The 27,521-nt window shown below is 38.7% G+C and overlaps 1 long non-coding RNA gene across 6 annotated transcripts in view; it reads left to right on the top strand.

Annotated features, from left to right (window-relative positions):
- Window positions 1-27,521, top strand: part of LOC311608606 — a 142,094-nt gene that overhangs the window by 45,121 nt on the left and 69,452 nt on the right. For all 6 annotated transcript variants that reach the window (XR_014783042.1, XR_014783043.1, XR_014783044.1 and 3 more), the window contains 2 exons: window positions 19,567-19,664; window positions 21,839-21,977. This is a non-coding gene — a long non-coding RNA (uncharacterized lncRNA). The remainder of the gene's footprint in view (window positions 1-19,566; window positions 19,665-21,838; window positions 21,978-27,521) is intronic.

Genomic DNA, 27,521 nt, shown 5'->3' with positions numbered 1-27,521 from the left:
TTTTCGTGCTTGGTGTTGAGGTGTTTGTTGGATGTTGTATGGCATTTAGGGGAATAGAGAGGCTTGGAGGTCAGGAGCTCCACAACGAGACCAGTGGAGCCAACAATTCTGGGCTGAGGATGGGGGTGCTGCAGAGACTGATGCACCAGCCAAGGACCATGCATGGTGAGGACCTAGACCCTCTGCTCAGATGTAGTCAGTAGGCAGCACAGTGGGTCCCATAATGTAGGGAGTAGGAACTACCTATGACATGGACTCTGGCCTCCACATGTTGATGATGTCCCCCTGTGTCAAGCCACAGAGGAAGAGGATATAGGCAGTTCAGATGAGATATGATTGGCTGAGGTCAGTTGTTATGGGAGGAGGGTTTTGCTTTTTGAGGACGAGGGGAAGGAGATGGTTTGAGGGAGGGAGGGTAGAGTCAGGAGGCAACAACAGAGAGGGCTACAATAGGGATGTAAAGTGAACAAATTAAAAAATTTTAAAAATTAACTACTTTGGCTTAATAAAAGAAATAACTTCTCAACTCATTATAGAACCAATAACTTCTCAACTTAAAAATTTAAGAATGGTTATTTTCAGGTACCTTGATAGTCTAGTTATAGGTTTATAGTTCATTTTATATTTTCAACATACCAACTTTCAGCTGAACTATGAATTTTATTAAACATCACAATACAATAAAAACAAATAAAAGGAGATTCAGAATCAAAAGGTAGATTCTTTCGCCTCTGCATAAAAATCAAATATTATCTGTGCTGGACGGTGTTCATTCTGTTAGCTCACAGTGACTCAATCAGACGTTGCTTGCTTGCCAGTAGTAATTGCAAACTTAGGCCATTTTAACCATTCTGAGTCGTGGTAAATACTGGGGTGAAAATTTGCACTCTAGTATACACCGATCCAAAGCATTTTGGAGTCTGTGTTTGGTTTCGGTTTGCCATTCTTTAAGAGAGACATTGACAAATTGGAGCTAATACACAGGGCAACCAAGATAGTAAAAGGGCTAGACATGGTGTCACATAAGGAATGTTTAGAAAAAACTGGAATGTTTAGTCTGCAAAGGGAAAGAGTGATGGGGCTACAGAATGCTTGCAGGAACATGATAGCCACCTATCTTTAAACATTTACAGGACCAACAAAATAAAGAGGATTTTTTTTTTCACAAAAGGATTCTCTTGGCTTGCTAGATTACATTCAGTGCAGGTCAGAGCTGTCTTGTAAAAATGGAACTTCGGTGAATTTCAAAAATCTGAAATGAAATGCATTTTCTAGTTTAGCTTCAAATTTACCAATATTTGATTTCTGAATTCAGTAACACACATGAGTTCTGCCTAAAATCCCCTGTAGCTTACTATACTTTTCATTTACCTATACTTTACCAAAGAGAAAATTTATGATAATTGACAAATGTATAGTTTTAAAAATAAATATCTAGGTACTTAATATAAATTATTCTGTAGCAATTATGATAAAAGATGTCAAAATTAGAACTTTAAAGACAAATAGCTATTGGATTGGTAGAGAAGCAATTATTTTAACTGGTAGTCTTTAACAACAAGAACAACAACAAAAAACCCTAAGTGAATATGTCATTTTGTAAAACACTGTGATGGAAAATCTTACTTGAAAACGGAGTACAGGGAAATGTTTTGAAATAAAAGTTTAGAAGGATAAAGTATGTTAGTTTCATCTATTTTTGAAAGTATAAATTTCACATTGAGTTAGAAGTGATCACAGTCACTTGGCTTTTAGCCTACACAGATACTTTTGGCCACTCTTCTTTCTTTCATTTTTTAATTTAATTTAATTTTTAAATTTTTTCACTCCCTCTTCTTTCAAGGCAACCAGCATTTGGTTTTATTATTCCTTTCTGAACCTTAGTTTAATTAGCTTTACTGATTCTTTACACTTATTTCAGAGGTGGTATAATTCAAATCACACAAAAATCCTATGCCCTATAGAAATCATATCCCAAATTTATATCTCCTTAAATTTCAACACCTCCCCCCACAAAGACATGTGGCTGTGTCTTTGCCTATAGCTCTTCACCATTTCAGTGGAGTCAGCATCATTCAAGATAATTCATGACCCAGGCACCGCTACTTAAGACAGATTTGCAGGACAGTGTTCCCCAACAATCTGCCTTAAGTTGTCCTTCCTGTGCCAGGGTTACTGGTGTGTTCTTGTCCCTTGGATTTTACTTGGTTGCTCAAGATCTAAGTCAAGTCTTGCCGCATGTACAAAAGACGCTTTTACACACCATATCCCCACCTCCCTCCACTCCTCTAAATTTCACATTCAGTTACAAAACATGTACTTGGTTACCTACAGTCTTTCACCCATCGAATATTAACTTAATACTATCAACTGAAGGGCTGCAGAGATGCCTCCTTGGTCAAGGACACTCGCTACTGCTCTCCCAGGAGATCGGAGTTCATTTCTCAGTATTTATATCACGTGGTTCACAACCATCTGTCACCTTCCATTCCAGGAGATCTGACACCCTTTTCTGTCCTCTATAGGGATCCACACTCACACACACACACACACACACACACACACACACACACACACACACACACACCTATCCCCCATATCCATAATCAAATATAAAATCTTTTAAAAAAGAATAATAATTAAAACATGTCCAGATCCAAATTTCTGCCTGTCCTACTTTTCCTTGCTACTCTCTCTTTCTCTTTTAACAGTCTCAATCTTATTAAATCATAGTTCTATTATTGCCATACACTTGATTTTTTTGTTTTTAATTCCTCTTGTTTCCACCTTCTAAAATGTATTGGTCTGGTCAGATCAACCTTCATTCTACAGTCAGTACATAACCGCTGTTCATCTTAGCCACCTTCACTTATTTCCTAGATTACCCTAAGCTTTCTCCAAGAATAAAGAACTTTCATTGCTTCAGAGTCTAAGACTCAAGTTGGGCTGATTTCTTTGTTCATCCATTATGGTACCAGTGGGACACACCGAGATGGCTCTCTGTAAAACCTAGTTTTCTTGGTACCAGTGGGACACACCCAGATGGCTTTCCATAAAACCTAGTTTTCTTGGGTCTTGTGAGACGGTCTCACAATTGATCTCATTAATGTAACTTATTGTCTATGGCTGCTCTCTCACTTCATTCAAATTTGCCCCATCAAAACTGTGCGCCTTGCACTCGCTTAATAAGGTACATAACTGGAACCTTCGGAATTAATTCCCATCTGTTTACACTATTCTTCCTCCATTTCTTCAGAACACTCATTAATCGCCATTTTGATAAATTCAATATCTATGGGTAAATCTATATGTGTCCCTGTCCCTCATTTATAATCTGGAACCCAAGCACAATCTGAACATGTCTGAAGGTGAGACCTTTGGGATTAAATCGGCCCCACGAGTGGAGTGCTAAGTGGCTGTATTATTCATCATGACATGGGGCACAATGGAGTCAGTATCTGTCTCCACTGTGCAAAAAAACATTGAGAAGGGCCCACTTGGATACCACGTAGAGGGTTCTCAGCACATAGAAGCTCTGTTGACACCTCAATCTTGGCCTTGTAATGTGTTTTGAAAATCTCAAACATGAGAACAAATATTTAGAGTGGTATTTGTTTTACTTCCTGGCATTGAAAAGCGACTTATTATGTTAAAGGAACGTTGTAAGAAAATTAGCTCCCAAAAGTAAAGCTAACAGAGTATTCAAAAGCTGCAAACATCTAAAAATCAGAAACAATTTAGGAATATATCACAGAAATTATTTACAGTATCTCATGGCCAAAATTATATAATATAGAATAAAAGATAGTTGTAAATAAAGAATTTTCAAAGTTGGTTATTAAATGGGGGCTATAAACCAGGAGTTCAGGGATGACATTAGATACTTAAAGGTGGACAGGTATTGATGTCAGGCTCTTACAGTAAATACCTCATATGGAGAAGATATTGCCACTATCAAATAATAATAATAGTAATAAAAGACACCATTAAAAACTACAAATAAAACATTATTTATTTGTTTTCAAAAGCTGCCACATGCTCACATGTTTTCTTTGGGGTAGTGGAGGGAAATATCTTGGTGAAAATATCTAGTATACATTGTTTTAGTATTTATTTTTCCCTAATAGGTCATAGCTTTTCTTACCTAATATGGGTTTGCTTGAGTTCCTGGATTGTGAAAACAGAAATCAAGGACAATTTAATATAGCTAGATAAATATTATTTTTAATTTAAGAAAAGGGAGACATGGCAAGAATCAATCTTAAAATATAGAAAAAAATACATTGTGCAGCATAACTGCTCAATTAAACTTGAAAATAAATCATGATTTAAAAAACCTGGATAAGATCAAATGCCCTTGTTGTATGGTAGAGCATCATTTGGGTATATGCCCAGGAGTCATGTAGCTGGATCTTGAGGTAGCACTATTCCCAATTTTCTGAGAAAGAGCAAGATTGAATTCCAAAGTGGTTGTACAAGTTTACACTCCCACCAGCAATAGAGCAGTGTTCCCTCTTAACTACGCTTAACTATGCTCATAGCATCTTTGTACATAATAACAAGAATCTGGAAACAACTTAGATGCTCCTCAGCTGAAGAATTGATCAAGAAACTGTGGTGAATTTACACAATGGAATACTACTCACCTATTACAAACAAGAGTTTTGGGTCACTGCTTAGGCAGCACTCTGTCTCTGTCAGATTTTTTTCATTTTGGAAGCTACTAACCAGCACTTTCTGTTTATTCAGGTAATTAATTTTATTTCTTCTCAAGTCCCTGATGGGTTGAAGACCAGATAGTTTAGTTTTATAATTAAGCTTAGTTGTTTAGGGGGTTAAGATGTTTTTACGACTAGATAGATTCTTTTAGGTTGATAGAGATGAGATATGACATTGATTTATATTCAGAATTTTAGACTCACCAAGATAGGAAAGATACTTTTTCAAGGCTGCCAAATACAAGTAACCAAAACACTATGGATGTAACATTTATATAATTCCTGATTGTTTTGTGCTTCTTGCTGTATATATATATATATTGCTGTATATATGCATAATAATATAAATGTATATGTAAAACCTTTTTTTTTTAAAGATAAAAACAAAACAAGAAAACCTTGAGATTTGTAGGCAAATGGGTGGAGCTAGAAAAGATCACCCTGGGTGAGGTAACCAAGGCCCAGAAGGACAGGCGTGGCATATATTCACTTTTAAGTGGATATTAGCCACATAATACAGGATAAACACTACAATACACAGACCCAAAGAAGCTAAATAACAAGGAGAGCCCTAGGGAGGATGCTTAATGCTCATGCAGAGGGACAAAAAGAGTAGACAACTGTAGTTGAAGAGAAGGAACAGGACTGGACCCTACCATAGAGATCCTCTGAAAAACTCTGCCCAGCTGAGGATGGAAGCAGATGCTGAGACTCACAGCCAAATGTCAGGGTAGAGTACAGGGAGTCTTATGGAAGAGTTGGGAGACAGAAGCATCTGGAGGGGACAAGAGCTCCACTAGGAGAATGAAGGAACCACCAAATCTGGGCCCCAGGGTTGGGGAGCTTCAGAGACTGATGCACCAACCGAGGACCATACACGGCGAGGACCTAGACCCCGTGCTCAGATGTAGTCAATAGGCAGCACAGTCTCCTTGTGGGTCCCATATTATGGGAGCAGGGGCTGCTTCTGACACGCGCTGTGGCTCCCACTCATTGATCACTTCCCCTTGGTGGGGCAGCCTTGCCGGGTCACAGAAGAAGAGGAAGCAGGCAGGCCAGATGAGACTTGATAGGTTGAGAGGTCAGACGATAGGGGAGGAGGGCTCCCCTTTTCTGACTGACTAGGGAGAGGGGGAAGGGGGATGCCTGGGGGAGGGTGGGACCAAGAGGAGACGAGGGAAGGGGCTAAAGTCAGGATGTCAAGTGAACAAATTAAAAATAAAAAAAGTTTTAATTTAAAAATCTGGAAAAGAAATCAAGAATGAAGTGTGGAAAAAATCTCTTTTAAGCAGATAAAGGAGAAATGTGATTATGAAATATGAAAACAGAGCTATTGCTACAGATGATTCAGTCAGTGTCCTACCTGACCCCTTAGCAATTATAGACACCATCATTACTACTACTACTATTGCTGCTGCTGCTGCTGCTGCTACGACTACTACTATCATCATCATCATCATCCTTGTTATTGGATGCTGGACTTTTTGGTGAGATTGATAGTTCTTAACTAAGAAACTCCAAGAATTAGACTTTGCTGAAGAAATGATGATCTACGTCCCACGATGAAATATAGAGCTGACTTCCTTAAGTGGAGGAGACCCTGGAGTATCATCCCAGCAGTTACTCCTACACTGAGGTCTTTGCTCTTACTCCTCCTCCTTCTCTCCAACCTCTCTGATCTCCTACTGACATTTCTGCGGAGAGCTCCATCCGTTCATCCTGTACATGAGTCTCCCTTTTAGAGAAACACAGACATTAATTGTTATTCAATTATAATTACTGCAGATGAAATACAATTTAATTATGAATTTCCAAGACATTCAATGCTCATTGACTACTATCTGGCTTGTTATGAGAAGCATAAACATAGCGAGACAGGCCTTGGCCCTAATTTCACAACAATACATCAACCTTACAAAGTAGCATTGATTCAGACTGAGGCTGAAATGGTCCTACATCTCAGTTACATCCATGATTAACAGTCTGCAGATGTGCGCAGACCTGTGAACAGCTACCGTACCCTGAGTGATGTGTGAGATAATACTGGGTTTGCAAGGCAGTGCTATGAAGATGCTCTCAGCGTCTATGAACCATTTAGTATTTTTAACTACTATCTTAGTTCCTTGCACAAGCAGGTATATGTGATTTCAAAAGCAAACAGAGTAGAAGGCAAGAGCTTGAAGCACTAGATGACTAACAGAACTATTTTCCGCACATAATAGGGCAGTTGCATAAATAAACTCATAGCAATTATGATACCATGCACAAGACTTGTGCAAACTCAAGCCAGACAACATGCCAAAATGGAAAGGAAATGAAGACACAAGAACCTCACTCCTAATCCAGCAAAGTGTTGATAACTAATGGCGAGGACAGGGTGAGGTAGCTTTCTTTGGAGGTGTGGTCCCTGAGAGGGCTGAGATGTTCTGTTGTACGGCCACACAACCAGCAGCGTGTCAGCAGCAGGAATGAGACTTGATGGGCTTCAAAATGATGACACATAGTCTAGTGGTTATGGAAGGGAGGATCTGGGGCAGGCGGACATAACATGATCAAAATACAACATCAAAAGAAAATATAAATTGATTTACAGGTTTTCCCATTAAATGTTGTCCCTTTTGACCTCGCATTAAAACAATATATGTATGGACATTTCTTAAACAAACTAAAAATATTACCCACTATTTCAGAGATAATTAACTTCTACAATTTTAGGAAGCATTGAGTGTGGATGTTATTGTTAAGAAAGATGATGTTGAATGGGCATGTTGTATGGAAGATGGGCATGTTATATGAAAGGGGGAAATTTTTTGTGGACTTCCATCTCTAGAAAAAGAGGCACAGGAAGTGATGACTGCTGGGAGAAGGAGACCGAGCCTTTTCCTGGGATAAGCCCACTCATTGGTCGTCCAATGCAATGTGGTCAGCTCTCAAACCATCCACACACAAAGCAATAAAGGTGTGAGCAGGTGGTATTAACATATTTGTAAATTCACCTACCTACTTACATACATATTCATGCATTCAAGCCTACATGCATGCATGTATACATACATACATGGATATAGATATATATGTGTGTAACCATAGTCAAAGGAAAAGAGGCTATGAACTTGAGAAAGGAGGGGAAGCGAGGGGTTTGATGGAGGGCAGCTGGACGGAGCTGGAGGGAGGAAAGGGAGGAAGAAATGTGATGTAATTGATATGAAATTGATTATGATTTAGATAAAACTGTCTTTTAAAATATTTGTTTCATTTCTTGCCTCTCCACACTTTGACCCAGAAAGAGTTCAGGATCACTCTCACACATGGCCTGGGGTGTGCGGAGGGGGAGGGGGAGGGGGAGGGGAAGGGGTGTGGGGAGGGGGAGGAGGAGGGGGGAGGGGGAGGGGGAGGGGGAGGGGGAGGAGGAGGGGGGAGGGGGAGGGGAAGGGGTGTGGGGAGGGGGAGGGGGAGGGGGAGGGGGAGGGTGGACCATTACTATCGACTGGTATCTCTTGGATAGTTAAGGATCCTATAAAACTCAGTTGTAAGAATTACTAGGTATGCTGTAAAGGCCTATAGCAAGGAAAACATGCCATTATATATTGCACAAGTGGGAAGTGGAATCACCCAGCAAAGATGCTATAAAAATACTACCACAAGTAACCATCTACTAGGTTCTTATGCACTTCTCAGGAAGGAAGTCAGACTTTAATAGTCTTTGCCATCCATCATAAATAAATCCTTCTATGACAACTGAGTTCCATCTCCTTTTTTTTTTTTTTTTTTTTTTGATCTTTAAAGATCCCAGTGATCCAGCAAGCAGCCTATAATAACAAATTGTCGTCACCCTAGCTGAGCCATCATTGGTTCGGCTGCTTCAGCCTCCTTTCCTAATCATGACGTGTTCAGTAGGAATGACCTAATTCCACTTTGACACCCCAAATATGTGTAAACCACTCTTATCTACGTTGTTTTTTATGATTCCTGTCATGAAAATATTTTCTATGGATGTTGCTACCAGGATGAGGACAGCTGAGCAATTATGGAGAATAATAGGGATTATTTTCAAGCTAAGGACAGCTGATTCCATTCAGTGCTTGCTGCCTGCACTTGGGGTTGGCTCTGCTTGACCAGGGAGAAGCTGAACTCTAGAGTCTGATGAACTGTAGACTCTGCACCTGGGCTTCATGACCTCAGAAGAGCGCATGCCTGGGAGGGCCCTAAAAACATTCCCAACTGAACTGATTATTAGAACTTAATTCCCTGCTTCCCCTATGAAGCACTTCCCTCACTGGGAAGGGAGCATTCAGCAGCATGAACCTATTTCTTAAACAAACAAACAAACACCAAACAACGGACAAGCATTCTACAGCGATGCTGTGTTGTTTCGGTGTGTTCTCTACCATCTTCCCACAAACTTTTACACAAGAAACACGAGTGTTCAGTAGATCCAGTAGGCACGCCAAGAGTTACAAACTGGGCATCTCGTTTCTTATGTTTAACATTGATTTAGTTACCATTAGGAGATGGAATTCTTCTCCTACTTTAGGTTTGGTCCTCTTACATTGGTAATGCAGATACACTTTTTAGGAAATGATGTCTTTGCAGTTTGCATTATTAAGCTTTTACTTACGAAGAGGGCGGCACAGGGAGTGAGATTGAGTCTGGGAGTCTCCTCAGTGAATACACTTGCTTGGCCCCACTTTGCTCATGTTTTCTTTTTCAGCCCACAGAATGTCTTAATCAGCACGTACTCTGTGTTTGTTTCTATCACTGTTCAATGATAGAAATTCAACTTGTTTGGGAAAATATTTACTGAATATGACACTAAAGCAAGGCATATGCCTTATTTATTAGGAAGGTTAAAAAAATCAAATTTATCTTGACAAGTGTAAATGTCTACCGTAAGTGTTAATTGATAATGTTCTATTTTGGACAGCTAGAAGACAACACAAATAGCCTGGCAAACGTTTTATATGGTACCCAAATGAATGATTAATTTAGTTTAATTCCATTTGAAGATCTTTGTATAAAACTAACTGTTCCAGAAACAGTTTAAAACAAAATTGACAAATGTGCTATCACATTTGTCAAATGTTTTGTCTATTCTCCCCATGTAGTTAAAATGTTTTTGGAAAATAAGACATATTTCTGTGTCTCTTTTGATTACAGTCCCACAAATACTATGATTTGGATAATGGTAGCTTTGTTAATCAACATCATCACAAATTGGAAACACAAGTGCCTGTAAACCCTGTTACTTCTTTTTAAAATTTGTTTATTTTTCTCATACATTCCATCCCCAAAGCATTTACCCTCCCTCTTTCCATCCTAGTTTCTCCCTCCACCTCCCCTTCCCTTCCCACCCCCTACACTCCTCCCCTGTTTCCCTTTAGAGATGCTCAGGGGTATCCATTTGGAAAAGGTCCCAGGTATATTAACAAGCAAGATGCATCAAGTTGCAATAAGATTAGGCACCTTCCCTCATAAAAAGGCTGAACAGAGGAGGCAACCCAGTAGGAGGAAAAGGATCCCAGAAGATAGCAAAAGATTCAGACAGCCCAAGGCCTGCTCCCATTTTTAGGAATCCCAAGAAGACCATGCTACATAACCATCACATATATGCAAAGTGCCTAGATCAGACCCATGACGGCTCCCTGGTTGTTGGCAAACCTGCTACTCTTTTCAAAGTTATTTGCTTAAACTATATAATAAAAATAAGATATGAAGTATTGAATTACATGTGCAAAAATTGTAGGACATACTGCTAAGCAACACTACCACATAGAGGTGCTAATGAGCATGATATGGCCTCCTAATAATGTATACGATGCATACTCTCTTGCATATATCATTGTACTACGCAGGGAATATTTGAACGCTTGGAAATAATGTCAGAATTCTCACATTTGTATAATCTCCAGTATTTGAGTTTTCAAAACTATTTGTTTGGGTATGAAGTTATTTTTCTAAATTAAAAACAAGTCAAAGAATGTGGTACATCACTTTAATGTTCAGGGGTGAGGAAGATGTGCCTTCTTTATACTCTTATGTCTTTTGGTTTTTTTTTTTTTTAAGTTTTTTTTTTTAAACATGAAAGTGTGAATTAGAAGTCAGCTTCTATCTTTTTATGTATCCAATCATCCTATGATATTTAGGCTAACTTCTAAAATTTTAAACCATGTTACCTGACATGATCATTTCTTAATCAGATCAAGAACAGTGCTGGGGTCTTGCAGTCCTGAGGATTACTGCATTCCTCTTGCCGCCTTCTTCTTCTTCTTCTTCTTCTTCTTCTTCTTCTTCTTCTTCTTCTCCTTCTTCTGTATAGAAAACATTTTTAGAACTTTTCAAACAAGGTAAGTAAAAAAAAGGACAAAAGCCTAAAAGAAAATGTTCAGTAAAATAAAATTTTATTCAATGATATGTAAATTACCTGTAAATTATATTAAAATAACATTAATGATACATGAGTGAAAATTAGAGAAGCATTGACATCCATAGTCTGTGAAGCGCTATGAATTTAATTATAGCACCAGGTGTGAACATTGTGAGGTGGAGAACAGCTTTATTTTGAATTCACAACGTGCTGTTAAATAAGCCATAAAAAAATCAATCTACCATCTCTTTGTTTTTATTTTGAATTTTTTAAAGTTTTTATTCTTTAAATGTATTTATTTGTTCACTTTACATTCTGGTTGCAGCCCCTCTCCTTTCCTCCCCAATTCTCCCCTTTTAGTGGTAAATTAGTTAAATATATATTGAATTTTAAACCAACAACTTCTGACTTCTCTTTTAGGTTTATTAAAAAGGACACAGTTGTTGCTAAGGTTGTTATTGTTATTGTGTACTTTTAAAAAATCTGTTGATGCTTTGTAAAACATTTTCACTGCTAACTTACTTCCAACTCCTTAAAGAGGAATGATATGAAGAAAAAGCATTATTGGATGCTTGGAACATCATATAGAATTCCTGGAAAGCAGTCCATCCTCGCTCTTGTTTTCAAATGATCACTCATCTCAACACCATTCTATCTTGGTATAAAATCTAAAAATGGTAAAAAAAAAATAAGTACATAACAGCATGTACATACTATTGGTATGAATAATAAATGGTTTCAATAAGTAAGTAAAAATCATTCATATATAATTTGATACCAATATACAAGTTCGTATTTATTTATTACCAGACTCTAAAGTAGATAAGTTGAGATGAAAGCTGTAATTTAGTATGGTAACATTTATGTTTAGCAAAATTATTATAAAACTATTATATATATTGGAAACATATATATTAAAGATAGAGAAAGCATATCGAAATAAAAACACCTCTTGGCTTCAAATACAGTTTCAACCCATTGTTATTCCAATCAGTAAGTGTAACTGTAATACACTGAAATTGCTTCAGCCAAAAGCACCACAGTTACCCACATTTCTTTCTTCCTCTCACCTAACGTGTGTAGCGCATTATTTCTAAAGCTTAGCAGCCAGTGTATCTCCATCTTCTCTTGTGACACTTCAGTGCGAGTGAACAGGACCCCCTGCCTTGGCCCCTTCAAGGCATATGCCAGGATCCCTAATTTTGTGACCTCTGGAAATCCACCCTTCACAGAACAGTCAGAGTGATCTTCAAAATACACAGCTCAGATCATAGCTCCTGATAGAGAGCCTCTGGTGCCACTTAACTCACTCAGAGTAATTAAGTGATAGTGTTTAATATCTTACCACCTAGTGTAACACCCAACGTGCCTGAATCCTAGTCTATCTTATTTCCTGCCGACTCTGCTTTGTTCTCTCTTTGGTTATATTGGTCTTCTCAACATACCAAGTAAGATTGAAATATATTTCATAATTGCATGTGGAATTAAGGTCATTTTGTTCAGAAGTTATCACGGACTCCAAACAAGAGAAACATCAGTAAACAGATCAGAACAATGAATATTCCAAGAACAATGAGAAAAAAAAAACCTAAGTGTTCATTTGGGATATAAAGAGCAGTCATCAGTTTTCTTAAGAGAAGGCAGTTGAAGTAGATTTTGAAGGACAGCTTAATATACCTTTTCAAGGACTCAGATTAACAAATGCAGCTGCCGTAGCTCCTGAGGTTCACCTAGGATTGAAATCACACCAAGAGTAAAACGACACAGACCTGACTTATTCACGTTTGATCAAAGCATTACACCCAGACCCATCCTGTCATTCCATTTCGTCATGAGCAATCTGAAATGTAGGTAAAAGAAACACCGTGAATGTTATCTAATGCCACCATTTTGTATAGCCATTTCTCAGTGACCAGGGTAGTTTTCTTACGTTTGTTGAGTGACTTATTCAGTGTCTGTACGGTGTAACTGGTTCTATCTGTGAAAGAGGTGGACAAAGGCCCTGCTTTTGTAGGTAGGCCTGACAGGCCAAGTGATGTCAACCCAAAACAACCCAAGTGCTGGGAAGATAGTTAGATGCTTGCGGTGTAAACATGAGAGGCTTGTGTCTGATTTCCAAGATCCACAGGCAATCCTAGTCCTGTGACACACTCCTCCTAGCACAGTGATGGAAGGCAGAGACAGAGGCTCAAAGTGCTTGCTGGGCAGTTGTCCTAGCTAAGTGATAAACTTAAGGCTCAGTGAGAGACAGTGCTCAACAAATAAAGTGAAAAATCACTGACATCCAACATCTACCTCAGACCTACCCATGCACAAAGGGCAAATATGTGTATACAAGTGTATGTGCTTCACAAGCACATGTGCACATATCCCTATGTGTATACACACATGCACACAAACACACCAATAAATGAATAGCAAGCACTATTTCAGATGGTAATAAGTGCTGCAACTGAAAAACAACTTGAGTAGCAAAATCATATACTATTGTGGTACTAAAGAGATTGAAAGCCAATGGTAATCATAAAAGAAAATTCCAAAACATGAACCTTTAAATTGTTATCAGAAACAAAACTTAAGTGTTTTGTTAAAACGAGTTTAAATAGAAATTTAAATTAAAACTAACAATCTAATTCCACAATCTTAATGGTTAAATATCATTAGTCTCCCTGAATCATTAAAGAGAGGGATGTTAACCACAATGTCTAAAAACATTGCTGTAACGGGTGTGACCTTAGAATTTTACCCCTTTCTGTTTAATGAATACAATTAATGTTCTGGAGGGGCAATTTATCTGGAACTACTGTACTCATTATGTTAAATTGTCCCTAATTGTTATTTTCAGGCAATTTGGCACAAATAGACCAAGTTCAAAATTACAATCCTCGTGCGATCTGCGGTGTTTGATAAACAGAGTTATAACTTTATGTGTGTAATCATGATGTCAAAATCAGCAGCAGGCTGAGGGAAACTTGATGGAGCCCAGGTTTTCCCTAGAAGCTGACACTAAGTAAGAGCTGGGGAGCTGTGTGCTTCCCTTCCACCTGGCCTCCTTCTGTGCCACAGAGAACCGCTCTCCTCAGTGGGGATGAGTTGCAGCACTTGCTCATATGTAACTACTAAGATTAGATGCAGTTTTGAACTCATTAGGTGAAAGGAAGTGCTTTATTGTAGTGCTACAATAGAACCGTGGTTGGAACTGGGCAGAAGTCTACGGCCAATGATAGAGATACGTTCGGCAATGAGCAGGCCCCAATTAGTAATTCTAGCCACCACTGAACTTCCAGAGAGAGAAATAAATACTCTCATTGACTCTGAAAGGTCTGGGCTGTATCCGTCACTCACACGCCATTCCTTGCTTTTTCCTGGGAGCTGTGCGCTGCTTACATGGAAGGTGGAAACACGGAGTTTCAGAAAACAACCTTCCTAGCAGAGGCCTTGCCTTCTTATTGTTGAAGACCATCCGAGGCCACAGAAAGACTCTCTCACAATGGCAGCAGGCCCGACAAACGCTGTCTGCCCAGGGCCCTGCCTTCCAAACAGTGTTTCAAAAGAAGAGGAACTAACTGACAGGAAGAGAAAAGAAATGTGGTTAGGTTCGAAGGAGGTTATGTTTAGTTTTTTTTTTTTTTAATATGCTGGTTTAAGAATTTCCTAAAATGCTGTTGAAACACAAAATGCTATAATCAAGAGCAATTGTAAAAATTTCCTTTGACGTTTGTTTTACGTTTTGTAATCCTGTGGAAATCGCATCTCAACCTTCCTGATTTTTCTATTTGAATACACTTTGTGAAAGTCTTTGGGGGAAGGAATGCATTGAAGACGTATCGCAATAAAGCTGGAAAGTCACAAGAGAAAGCCAGTAGGGAAATCTATTGTTCTAAATATCCTGAAACTGGCAACATTCATTGTTTATAATTTAATCCAAATAAGAAAAATAACTGGTATATACCATAGCCAAAACCTAGCCATGATGTAGGTATAAGACTAAGTAGTATTTTATTTTTTTAAAAAATCACAAGTTCTTTTCCAGCACGCAGCAAATGGTATTTTACACCCATCTCTCTGTGTCTGCAGTTATTTTAAAGCCAGCACAGGCCGACTAATATGTTTAAATCATGTTACTCTCTGAAAAGATCTCAGTTGAAGACTGTGGAGAGCTAGCCTTTCCTTTTGCGAGGTCTCATTCTACGGCTGCCAGGTTAAAGAATTCTCAGGGCTGGGTTGCGTAATTGAACACTCCTAGTGAAATCAGTTCACTGGAACGATGGCTTTCCCTCCTCAGCTTGGCCCTGATCTTCGGAACGCTTGTGAATGCAACCTGGCCCTTGCCCACCGGTCTGAGGTTTCTCCTCCTCCCTTCATCTCGCATTTCCACACAACAAGACAATCCAAAGTGTGTGTCATTTAGGTGTCACTGGGTCTGTGAGACCTGAAAGGCTCTGCCAGTTAACATAAAACAAAATCCAGGAGGTTTCGGGGAATCACGTTTCCCTATAGCAGAGAAAGTTGAGAAGAGATGCAAGGAAGCCTTGGAGCGCGGGTTTGAATGAGGACACGTTGTCCAGGAATGGAAACTCCGCACTCTTTGTTATTTTAACAGGCTGTGTCTGTTCTCCTTGAGAGAAATTGTATGAGAGAAGATTGGATTAAGTAGTTTTTATTTTATTTCAAAGCACTTGTACACTTTTCCAAAGCTCAGCTTACTTAGCCAAGTAATAAACGCTTGTTTTACAATAATACGAGTGCGTATTATATCACCCCAGCTTACTACAAAATACAGAATTAGAGTTGGGAAACAAAACATTTGTTTCTTTGGTGAATGAGGCATATATCATTACCTATTCACTTCTCAGATATAATTTGAACCTTCTAAGCTAGTTTAAAAAAAAAGAAGAAAAGAAAAAGAAGAGAGAAAAAAATCCAAAGTAGTTAATCTGCTTTAGGAAGAAAAGAAAAAGAGCATTGGCACCTACTCAGACACTTAAAAAAACTTAGCCTTTTGCAGTCCAAAGGAAGTCTGCATTTATATTTTCTTAGCATTTGTATCTTTTGAAAGGTTAAAACATGTGTTTGCACACTTTCCAACCCTACTTTTCACAGCTTTCAAAGAGCTACAGTTTCACGCAGGTGAACAGGCTCATCGCACCGAGCACTTATTTAGCTCTGGATAGCTCAAAACACGAAGAGTTGGGTAGATAAACTCCAATTAAAATACACCTTTTTTATACTATAGTCTGTGGAAGATTATCAATACTTTTAAAAGTTTTATATATATATATATACTGTATATTAAACATATGTGCACACTTATGTTTAAGGATTTCTCTGTCATGAATTTAATCTTTGTTTAGATATTGCCTTATACAGACAAAGCTGTTCATAATTTCTGTTTAACCACCATTTAAATATTTATTATTCACAGATTGGACAATAATTTTTATCATGTTATTTCTTATCTATCCCTGTATAGTAATCAGATGTGAACTAGCTATTTATTACACCTGTTATTGACTATTGCTTTTATCCAGAGGGATTCATGTTTTTGGTTAATGTTGTGTCTTTACTTCTGTCAGCTTTCTTGCCAAGAGGCTTCCTGGTGGATTTGTCTTCCTCTATGGTTGCTACTGCTTAGCCTACAAAGTAGTCAGAGACAATGCCGCGAACGGTGTTTGGGCTTAACAAAATTTATCAACGATCACTTGATTTTCATTTACAATAAACACTCCATATTAAGAATTTCAGTTAAACGGATAGCAAATTTATTATAACTGAGTTGTCCAAAGCACACATCTTCCTCTCATCCGCATGTTGCTGGTTACGTGAATAGCAAATGCAAAGCCAGGTGAGTCAAATGGTAACAACCTGTAACTCTTTCACAGAAATAACTTGGCTCCTGCACAAAATATAATATCATCCATGACTGTGACTTTCTTAACCATTCAGAAGATCTGGGGTATTTGGGGAAAGCTGACATTGCAGGTTCAAGTGACCATATCTGATTCTTAAAGATTAACTGTTGTTGGTTGGTTCCATAATAAAATTCAATTATTTTCTTCATAGTCTTAAGTGACTACACACACACACACACACACACACACACACACACACACGCACTAATATATATACACATTCAAATTGGCTTTATTATTCACATACTTCTTAGAAAAGGGGGTTTATCAAACAGGATGGAGCTGTATGTAAATTCCTGGAGTGGTCCAACACTACTATTTACACCTAGGAACAGCATTGTCCTCACATCAGGCACAGTAGGTGCACTTGTCTGAAGCATCCTTGCAGACACAGCCCTGGGCCCGCCTTGCCTTGAGCAGCCCACAGAGCAGCAGGGGCACCAGCTCTTCTGGCAGGGGGTGCACTCGCAGTTCCTGCAGCCACAGGAGCTGGAGTAGCTGCAGGAGCTGGAGTAGCTGCAGGAGGTGGAGCAGCTGCAGGAGTGGTGGAGCAGGAGCGGTGGAGCGGGAGCAGTTGGGGGTCCATTTTGAGATCTGGTGAAGCTGGAGCTACCGAGCAAGACAACTGGCGGTCAGGCTCCTGGAAGCTGTGGTGACTTTATGTAGCTCATCTTTTCTTTGCACTTGCAAAGTTCAGAGAAAAAAAATATCCAAAGAAATGGCATGATGTAAGCTTTGCTAGCTCTCCAGTGAACCGCAGAAGTGTGTGCAACTTCACTGTTTTGAAGCACTAGTGAGCATTCAGGTGATACACAAGTGCACACATACTACTACATAGACATAAAATGCTTCTTTCTTTTTAAAGATTAATTAATTTTTATTGAATATATTGTTTCCCATACAGTACATCTTGACCACACTTTACTATTTCTTAAGCTGACCAAAGACTATAGTAGTTAGAAGGATAGCCTGCATAGCGGAAAATTCTGGACCTAACAGCTAGAGGTATTAAACCAATATGCCACGTCAGGTGTGGAGTGCTTCCTATGAGTGTGATCACAGATGCTCGGTCTTCCCTGAGAATATGAAAAATCTTTCCTTCTCCCCTGGGGTCGCACAGCAGAGCGAGTTGATGGGGAGCGGCCGCTGAAGACATAACACATACTTGGTCTAAGGCTCAGAGAAATCAAAGCAGATGTGCTTGACCTTTGGCCGGATTTCATAGTGTCCGGATGTAAAGCATAGGCTGTGGGAGTAGAGAAGGGCTCCACAGTCCTACCCAGCTGAGAACCTTACGAAGCGCGGTAACAAACTCTCAGTGAAAACATGGACACTGCCGTGACTGACAGCGCCGCCGTGACTGCGAAGCGGAAGCAGAGAGACAGGCAACGGCCCTCTGATTGGTTCTGAGACTCGCTTCACGTGAGAAAACCCATGCCCCCTGGCCGAGGAAGTCCTCGGATAAAATGTTTCTTAAGGAACTTTATTTGGAAGTGGCTGGCATACTGTGGAGGTCTCAGACCTGTTGACAGAATTAAGAAGGAGCCTTTGAGAGATGGTGTGAAGGGTTTGACACCACTGTGAGATGACAAGATGAAGGGTACTGTGATGAAAACGTCCAAGCATATAGTATTCCTGATACCAGAGAGAAAACAACTGCTCAAAGATTGCAGCTCTTCATTTTGATCAGTTGCTGCTCCCTCTAATGGTTTCTGTCTGTTGCAAAGAGAAGTTCTTTCTAGGTGAGAGGTAGGAACTACACTTACCTGTGGATGTGAGGATACATATTTAGAATCTAGCTAGGAATTCTGACGGTGTAGTAAAGTGGTGATCATAGGGCAAATCCATGACGTCAGTAGTCCTTGGCAGTTGGCTAGGTTTCCAGTATGGAGACTGATTTCCCTGTTGTTGGGCAGGCTCTACGTCCAGCTAGACAGCTATTGGCTACCACCCTCATATTCATGGCACACTACACCCGTAACGTTATTTTGCCATGCTGGCCATTGTAGCATAAGCAACATAGCTAGGCAGCACTATTATTTCTTTCTCTTCTGTGAGAGCTTGTATGTACCTTCCTGGTGTCTCGGAAGAGACATTCAGGTCAGAAGCAGCTTATGCCTTCTGGGCCGTGTCAGACGTGCATATGGGCTCAGCAATAAGGACTCACCTGCCGTCTCTGGGAGCTAGTTGAGGGAAAAAGCAATGACCTGGAATATTTGGGGGTTTCCAGGACAACAACTCAAAAGAAGGGTTCTTGTACCTTGTGTAACACAGTCTATGTCTCTTATGGAAAGCATTGCCAACACAGATGGGAAAATTCTATTTTATATACATATATATATACATATAAAACACATATATGTATATGTATATATAATAGAATATTCCCATCTGTGTATATATGTGTATATATACACATACATTTACATGTATGAACCTTGGTGCACTATAGGTTTTAATTTTTAGGGATATATTTAATCCCATGATTCCTATGACTCTGCAGGTATTTTATGGTCTTCTTTCTTCTTTTGTATTTTTTTCTCCCCTTCCCCAACTATTTGCCCCACTGGAGTGAAATGCATATTTATAATCCAATGGACATGCAGATCCACCTGACTACACCTGTGGTTCCACAATAAGCCGCACGCTATGAATCTGGGAAAAGTTCAGGTAAGGAGGACGAGTAACAGTGGATAGAGAAGAGAGGGAGATTAGAATCAGTGAATAGTAATAGGATGTATTATACACATATACATTTTTAAAAGTCTTATTTAATTAAAAAATTGTAACAGATTTAATTTTTAGTAACTACAAATTCTGAAAATAAGAATAGGTGTGAGGAGATTAGTAGGGGGAGGGTAGGGCAGGGAGGTTAGGGTGATGAGACTACAAACCAAAATATAAAGTAAATTAATTAATTAATTAATTATTTAATTAATTAAAGAGGCTTAAAACTATAGTATTTTACTCAACATTATTATAAAACATAATTCAAATATTAGTTTAGAATAATTATAATTTAAAAGTAACATAAATTATTATACATTGATTGATTTACTGTGAAACATAACCCTCCACCGTGAAGCAAGGCCATTAAGTCATAGGATGTCCTAGAGGAAGGTGAAACACTCTATCCTGTATGGCAGCTGAGATGTTCAGGAAGCAAACAACTCAAAGGTTTCATCAAGTCCCTGAAACTGACTAGATTCACTGGCTCCCTCCCTCCCCCAAGCCTGTAAGCAGTAAGCAGTGCCGAGAGGTACTCTCAAGCAAGCTGAGATACATGGAAGTGGCTCAGAGCTGTGTACCATCAGGAGGAAACAGAACAGGCAAGCTGGCTGGAAAGGAGAGTCTTCCACCTGCTCAGCTACATGAAGGCTGTGCACTCCATGTGTCTACCGTGGGAGAGCTGTCGCCCACGCTTTTGGTGACACAACTGTCTTTGAATCACTTCTGCTCCTGTCAACAATTCCTCACTCACGTTTACACAAGTAACCCAACAACACCCATTGGTTTATTGTGGCAGGAGCCTGACTTTGGCCTCTCATCCGTTTCCTATCTTGGTTGAGTGCATTTTTATTTGTGTCCACCTAAGCATAACATCACAGAACAAAGTTAGCAAATGTCAGGTGCAGTAAGATTTTTGGATTTTTTTTCCCCTTTTAAAGTGGGCCCTTTGGTGAAGAAAAAGGTAAATGGTTTTAGAAAACTCAACAGCAAACGCAGAATACTTTGTATTCATCTGTCCTCAGTTGTTTCCCTGTTATCTTTGATGCACAGAGCCAATGCCATTGCTTTCTAGGAGGTAGAGCTGAGGAGCAGAGCTATTGGAGATTGGATATCTTGTCTCCACTCACTGCTTGGCTTGGGCACTCATGCTGTAATCATTGTGAATACTTTCACCCCATGGTTATGTGCCAAGGAGGCTAAATGAACTAGTCCTTCCATGTGGTTACCACAATTTTGGACACATAACACGTGCTTGATAAAGGGAAACAGAATGCTTATCACCTAATCCTCCATGAAACCTTGTAATTGTTATACCAATGAAGAAATTTAAACTAAATTAGATGAAGTATCCTTGATTGCTTAGCTAAGGTGTGCTTGACAGGGGAAACAAATCTCCGTCGTTACAGCTTGCGTTCAAGCTGTTTCATTTTCCTAGCTGCTGTTCATAGATGAAGTTATGTAAATAAGTGGTTTTCCTTATTTGTTGAGAGTGAGCTGGAGTTTGAAGTGAACAGTGAATAGTGTTGCTGTTATGGTATGTATTACATTCAAAGGAGCAACCTCTTCTCATGAAATGGAACCTTGAGATAGAATAATACACAGGAAGTATCCAGAGGCAGAGGCACCGCAGCTTCTTGCATCACTCATACGCATGGCTATGCCCACTCCCCATTTAACTGACATATAACCTGGGGCAAATCAGAAACTTTCTCTAATTTAATTATGTCCCCTAATAAATGGGTATAATTATACCCTGTCAGACATACCTTGGGATAAAGAATATTAAAATGGCATCTCTTCTTTCCGTTTTCAGTGTGTGACTCATTTCTCATTCTAAACAACATTGCTACAGTTTGTGCACTCACCGCCACATCAAGGGCCTCTTTACTTAGGACTTACGTGTCTCTCAAACAGGGCCACAGTGAGGTTGTATAAACTGTGATGCACTCCAAGACAGCCCCCACCTAAGAAATTCAGTTCAGTTATGTCTATGAAATCTTATGTGATATTTTAAGCAATGTTCATAGGTTCTGAGGAGTCTGAAATTTTGTGTGTGGGGGATTGGTCAGTCTATTACAAAGGATTCATAAGTGTTCATTCTGTATTCCTTGCAGCCAAGAGGTATATCATAGCTTCTGTAGTGAGAGCTCCTACACATACCCCTTCCAGTAGCTTCAGTGTTTCACCTGTAAGCATTCTAGTCCTCATGATGGCCATCTTCAGCTCTGTCGATGAGGAAACTGAGAATCCAAGGTAACCATGCTTCTAAGGGGGAGGTATGCTTTGAAATCTTGCAGTCAGAGCACGGAAACCATGATCTTACAGTGTTTCTCTGCCACTTCTTGACCAGAATTATGCTTTCCTAAAATGTACCTCAAAATTTGCACCTCAAAATTAAGGGAATTTTTCTTTTTTGATTTTCTTTTTTTGCATATACATTTATGCTATTGCACACATATAAAAGACTACCTACATCAAAACAACCAGGAATTATATAAATGTTACATTCATAGTGTTTTGGCTATTTGTATTTGGCAGCCTTGAAGAAAACATCTTTTCTATCCTGGTGCATCTAAATTTCTGAATGTTAATCAGTATCTATGGCATCTCATCTCTATCAACTTAAAACATCTATGTAGACCTAAAAAATCTTAATCCCTAAACAACTAAGCTTAATTGTAAAGCTAAACTATCTGATATTCAACCCCATCAGAGACTTGAGAAGCAATAAAATTAATTGCCTGAGTATATAGGGAGGGCAGGTTAGCAGCTTCCCAAATGAGAAGATGACAGAGACATTTTGCTGCCAGAACCCAAAACTCTCTATAATGTTTTTATGTCAGAGTTTTGCTTTTGGTTTTCTTTCTTTCTTTTTCTTTTTCTTTTTTTTCTTTTTTTTTTTCTTTTTTTTTTTTTTTTTGCCAGTGGACTGTTAACAAGGGAAGAGACTCTGGTGTACAGGATAAACATAACCTTTCATTGTGTTAGCTTCATCAAATGAGTTAGTTTGCATCATTAGTATATAATATTTAGCCTGTGACTTAATTTACAACTTTTATAAACAAAAGAAATCAACTAGTGTATTCATTTTCTTTCTGAGGATATGCTCTTTGCAATATTCCTGAACTTCCCTTCACTGCCCTGTTTTTGATGATAGTTAACATTTGTGGTTCAACAGAAGCCTGTGTAAAGAAATAGTTAGCTAACAATGAGCATTAGAAAGTCATTAGAATCCTGCATGACTTGTTGTAATAAATCTACTCATTTTTTGCTTGAGAACCTCTTTCTCGTTTCCTACTAGATGTAAATCCTCCTAGGTCAGTCTTCAAGCACTGCACCATAATCCATTCACTTCAGACCTTTGCTTATTCACGAGCACAGTTCTCAGTTTCAGGTAGACTAACTAATTTTTTTGTTTTGTTTTGTTTTTTGAGACAGAGTTTCTCTGTGTAGTCTTGGCTGTCCTGGACTCACTTTGTAGGCCAGGCTGACCTCGACCTTGCAGCGATCCTCCTGCCTCTGCCTCCCGAGTGCTGGGATTAAAGGCCTGCGCCGCCACCACCTGGCAGTTTTAGGTAGACTAATGTCTTCCCCAACTGCACTTCTAGCAGGGGGATTGGCTCGTGCCGCTCACATTTCTTAGCAAGCACCTTCCCTAAATGCAGCAAACGGACCCTACTGTGAACCTTGACCTTCTCTTCCCTCATCCTTTGCCTTTCTCGAGAAATAAAGTTTGAAGACCCTGGCTTCATGAACTCTGGCACAGCTCACAAAGCGCATACGGTTGTAGGAGCCAGCCCTGCTTTCTAAGATATGAACTCTACCACAAGGATTGTCTACTCCTTGAGCATTTGCAAAAGGCAGAGGAGCCATCCAACTTAAGGTCTTAACAGTAAAAAGGAGAAAGTATTGACATGACTTTCTTTAGATGCCAACCAAGCACTGTTTGAGTGACTCAGTGTAGCAATTATGAGTGACCCATGTCTCCTTTATTCAAATATTATCTTGGAAATATTTGGCATTAGATGTTGTGTATGATAGCTCAAAGGTAAACAATGCATGCTTTATTTTCTGTCTTCTTTAGGCATTCAGTTGGAGCAGGCAGAGCTGGATTTCCAAACATGCTTTGTACATTTTCTTCTAGATTTTACCCCTTAATAGAATGAATATAAAAGTAGTTTCTGAGGGTGAACATTGGTTGTACTTATTGGTATTTCTCAATTCATAGACTTGCCCTATCAACACTGATATCACACACTTTTGACAAATCAATACACTATCAGAGATTAACTTAAAAACATTGGCCAAACAACAGGTTCCTAACTTTTAACTTACTCATGAATGTCTAGTCATAGGCAATGCTTGTTGGCTACAGAACCCCTATGGAACCTTATCAGATGCCATTTTACCTATGGCATGAATGGAGAATTACGGCTGTCTTTTTTTCTGCTTATACAAAGAGCACAGAAACAGCCTTAATTGTTCTGTGCATCATTCATACCTTATACATTTATAATTTTAAGAATGAATAATGCTTGTGAGAAATTATATGCTTTGAGAACAAAAGAACCAGACACTGACATTGGACCAGACCTGACAGGATGCATTCCTCTCAGCATGCTGGACACTGACATCCTGCATCCTTCATGTTCCAGCACCAAGTGCTTCAGTTGCTGTACCCCATCGGAACAGGACAGCTTCCAGGACACCTTCAAAGAAAGCTTCCAATTCCAATTGGTCCAGCATTTCAGACGATCCCACACAGGACTCTAATTAAACCTGGAATTTCTCAACATTTAGACTCTGGAACACAAATGCTATTCCTAGCTTGTTTAAGCATTTCCCCAATTTTATTTGGGCCCTTACAAAGATACTATTCATCCCAAATCAGCCAGAAGAAACCTTAAGAGAATGATGTCCCATTTCTTTTAAGGTGAATAGGGTAGGTTTTTGGTTGTTTTCTTGGGCTATAGAATGTTGTTTTCAATGGGAGTTGGTTATAAGTTATTATTGGTCTTATTTAGAGTGAAAACAATGTTGGACTTGGGGATGTCTCTCTTTTCCTTTATCTTCTATTCTTAGATTTGGAGATAGGGGTTAAAAAGAAAGAGAAGGAAATATAAAAATACATAGGGAAGATAAAACAAAAAGTAGATTAGTGAATCTACTCCTCAACTTAATGCCTCAATTGTTGCTCTCAAGGTTATTTTTAATTCACTGGTATAGAACTTTGTATATAGATGCAAAATAACATTAAGATTAAGATTATTTGTCACACACATTATAAATATTTCTACTCCAATATTAGGTATTATACCCATATAACTCAATTATAGTACAAAGTTTACTTCCAATACTTTGAAAGTGCTATTGCAGACTGTTTAGAATAAATAATTTATACAAGTTAATTGTTAGTTGACCAAATTATGGTTATATCAATTTGTAGTCTATTTTTATCACAAGAATATACATCTTAGGTATAATAGATGGATATGATTCTATAGAAAGCTAAGCTAAAATAGATAAGGTCTTCAAAAATCTCAGAGACCTATAGATATGGCATTAAAAAATTTTTTTTTATTTTAAAGACTCACTGACAGTGAGACAGGTGAACTTCTGACAACACCCAGCCTACCTCAAAGAGGATGATGAGCATCAAAGAACCTCTTTATGGAGATGGCTTCAAATGTGGCAAACAAGACACCGGGCAAAGTGTCCTTGTTTCTACCACATACAGAATTCTGCCTAAAAAAGGGCACACCTTACCCTGCCAAGACAGGGTAAACAAGTCCTCAATAGTTCCTACCTCACAAATATGTCTGTCTGATATATTGGGTCAGAAGATTGAAGATCATGCTCCAATGTTATAGAGTTTTGGGTGACTGCTCAGGTAGCAAATTGTTTCTGTCATCTTCTCACTTGAGAAGCTGCTAACCTGCACTCCCTGTATACTCAGGTAATCAATTGTATTCCTTCTCAAGTCTCTGATGGGGTTGAAGATCAGATAGTTTTGTTTTACACTTAAGCTTAGTTGTTTAGGGATTAAGATGTTTTTACATCTACTCAGATGTTTTAGGTTGATAACAAAGAGATGTGATAGAGACTGATTTACAATCAGAACTTTAGACACACCAAGATAGGAAAGATGTTTTCTTCATGCCTGTCAAATGCAAATAACTAAAACACTAGGAATGTAACATCTCCATGATTCCTGGTTGTCTCATGGTTCTTCTTGCTGTAGGTAGTTTATTGTATATGTGTGTAATAATACATATATACGTGAAAAATAAAAAATATTTAATTAAAAAATAAAGTGAATTTAATGGACAAATGAGAACTACTTATACTTATATTTCTTAATTGTTTGATCCACTGCATTTTTAATACAAAACGGAGTCTGGCAACATTATTTTAATATTATAGAGATTATACATATATCATACATGAAGTTTACATACACTGGAAATAAAAGTTGTTTAGTACCTGAATTCTTTGCTTATAGTTTATGATGATGATCCTAGCGGTGAAGTGAGAAAAAAGGGTAGTTCTTAGAAGGAAGACAAAGGGGGACCATGTTCTCTGGAGGAAACAGTGCCTAAGGTTGTTTGGTTTTGCTACCTAATAATAAAACAGGATTGTGCCATGATGGCTTGCTACTATTTTAAGTTTTTCTTTTTACAAACCTACTTTATTATAATCAATCTCAAGAAAATTATTTCTACTTTTTCCCTTTGGCACACAACTGTGTTTAGATCATCTAGTGTGTGGAGCGTGGTTTTGAATTCATGCTTTGCCTGGCCTTGGCTAGTTCCCTGAGGGGCCCAGCATCCTCTTTGCTCTCTGTTTTCATACCTCTACCCTTACTCAGTCTGGTTTCATATCCTGGATGTGTGGGAGTTGACTTATAATTTGATATTATTTTTATTTTTTATTTTTTCCTTTTATAAAGCTTTGAAAGCCATGTGTATCGAGCAGAAAAGCTACTACAATGTATGGATCTTTATCTCTCCTTAGGTAACCATATGTCATAGGTTACTTTCTAAAGAGGAGAATAGAAAACTTAGAGGCGACCCTCTAATGGTGTGGCCCTATGCTGTCAGCTTAGTTAATTATTTCAAACACAGCTCACATTTTGAAATTTCCAACTGGGTTTGAGATAAATTTGGTTATAATGTAGAGCATAAAGACTTTAATGACCAAAAGAAACAGAAAATTAATTTCCTTTGAGATACAAATAATAAAGTCATAATTGAACTGGAATTTTAAAGACAAGGGTGAGATTTCCTGCTTTTGGAGTGAGGGAACAGCCGTTTGATACTGTCCATTTAGGGACAGAATAGCAGAGTACCCTCTTTCATGCTATGACTACTGATTTGAAGGGTAGCATTTGCCTTTCAAGAGGCATTTGGAGATGAAATTTCCTAAGCCATAGGATCATCCACTAGTTACAAGTTGTAATACAGAAGGTGACATGTGCATTGGGGGTGAACCTTTGGGTCATTCTTTCAATCATTTAGGTGATTATTTATATATTGAAAAGCCTCTTCCAAGATTTTGGTCTCCAGTGGAAACTTTCCAATATAAAGAGACATGGATCATTTTCACTACGCCAAAAAAAGTTCCTAAGGAGAGGAACAAGCTAATGATCTCAGAGTTGTTTTAAAATGTATTGGTTTACTGTTTGAAAAAGAAACGACCGCCATCCCACAGTGGGGTCATAAAGAAGAAGTATATGAAAATGTCAATGCGTGATGTTAAAATGTAAGGAACAGGGGAGATTTTCTGTGTAATCCTGGT

Source organism: Acomys minous (assembly GCF_964271855.1).
Source record: "Acomys minous genome assembly, chromosome: 11".
Classification (NCBI taxonomy): domain Eukaryota; kingdom Metazoa; phylum Chordata; class Mammalia; order Rodentia; family Muridae; genus Acomys; species Acomys minous.
Note: the sequence above shows the minus strand (reverse complement) of the source record. Positions and strands in the feature narration are given on the sequence as shown.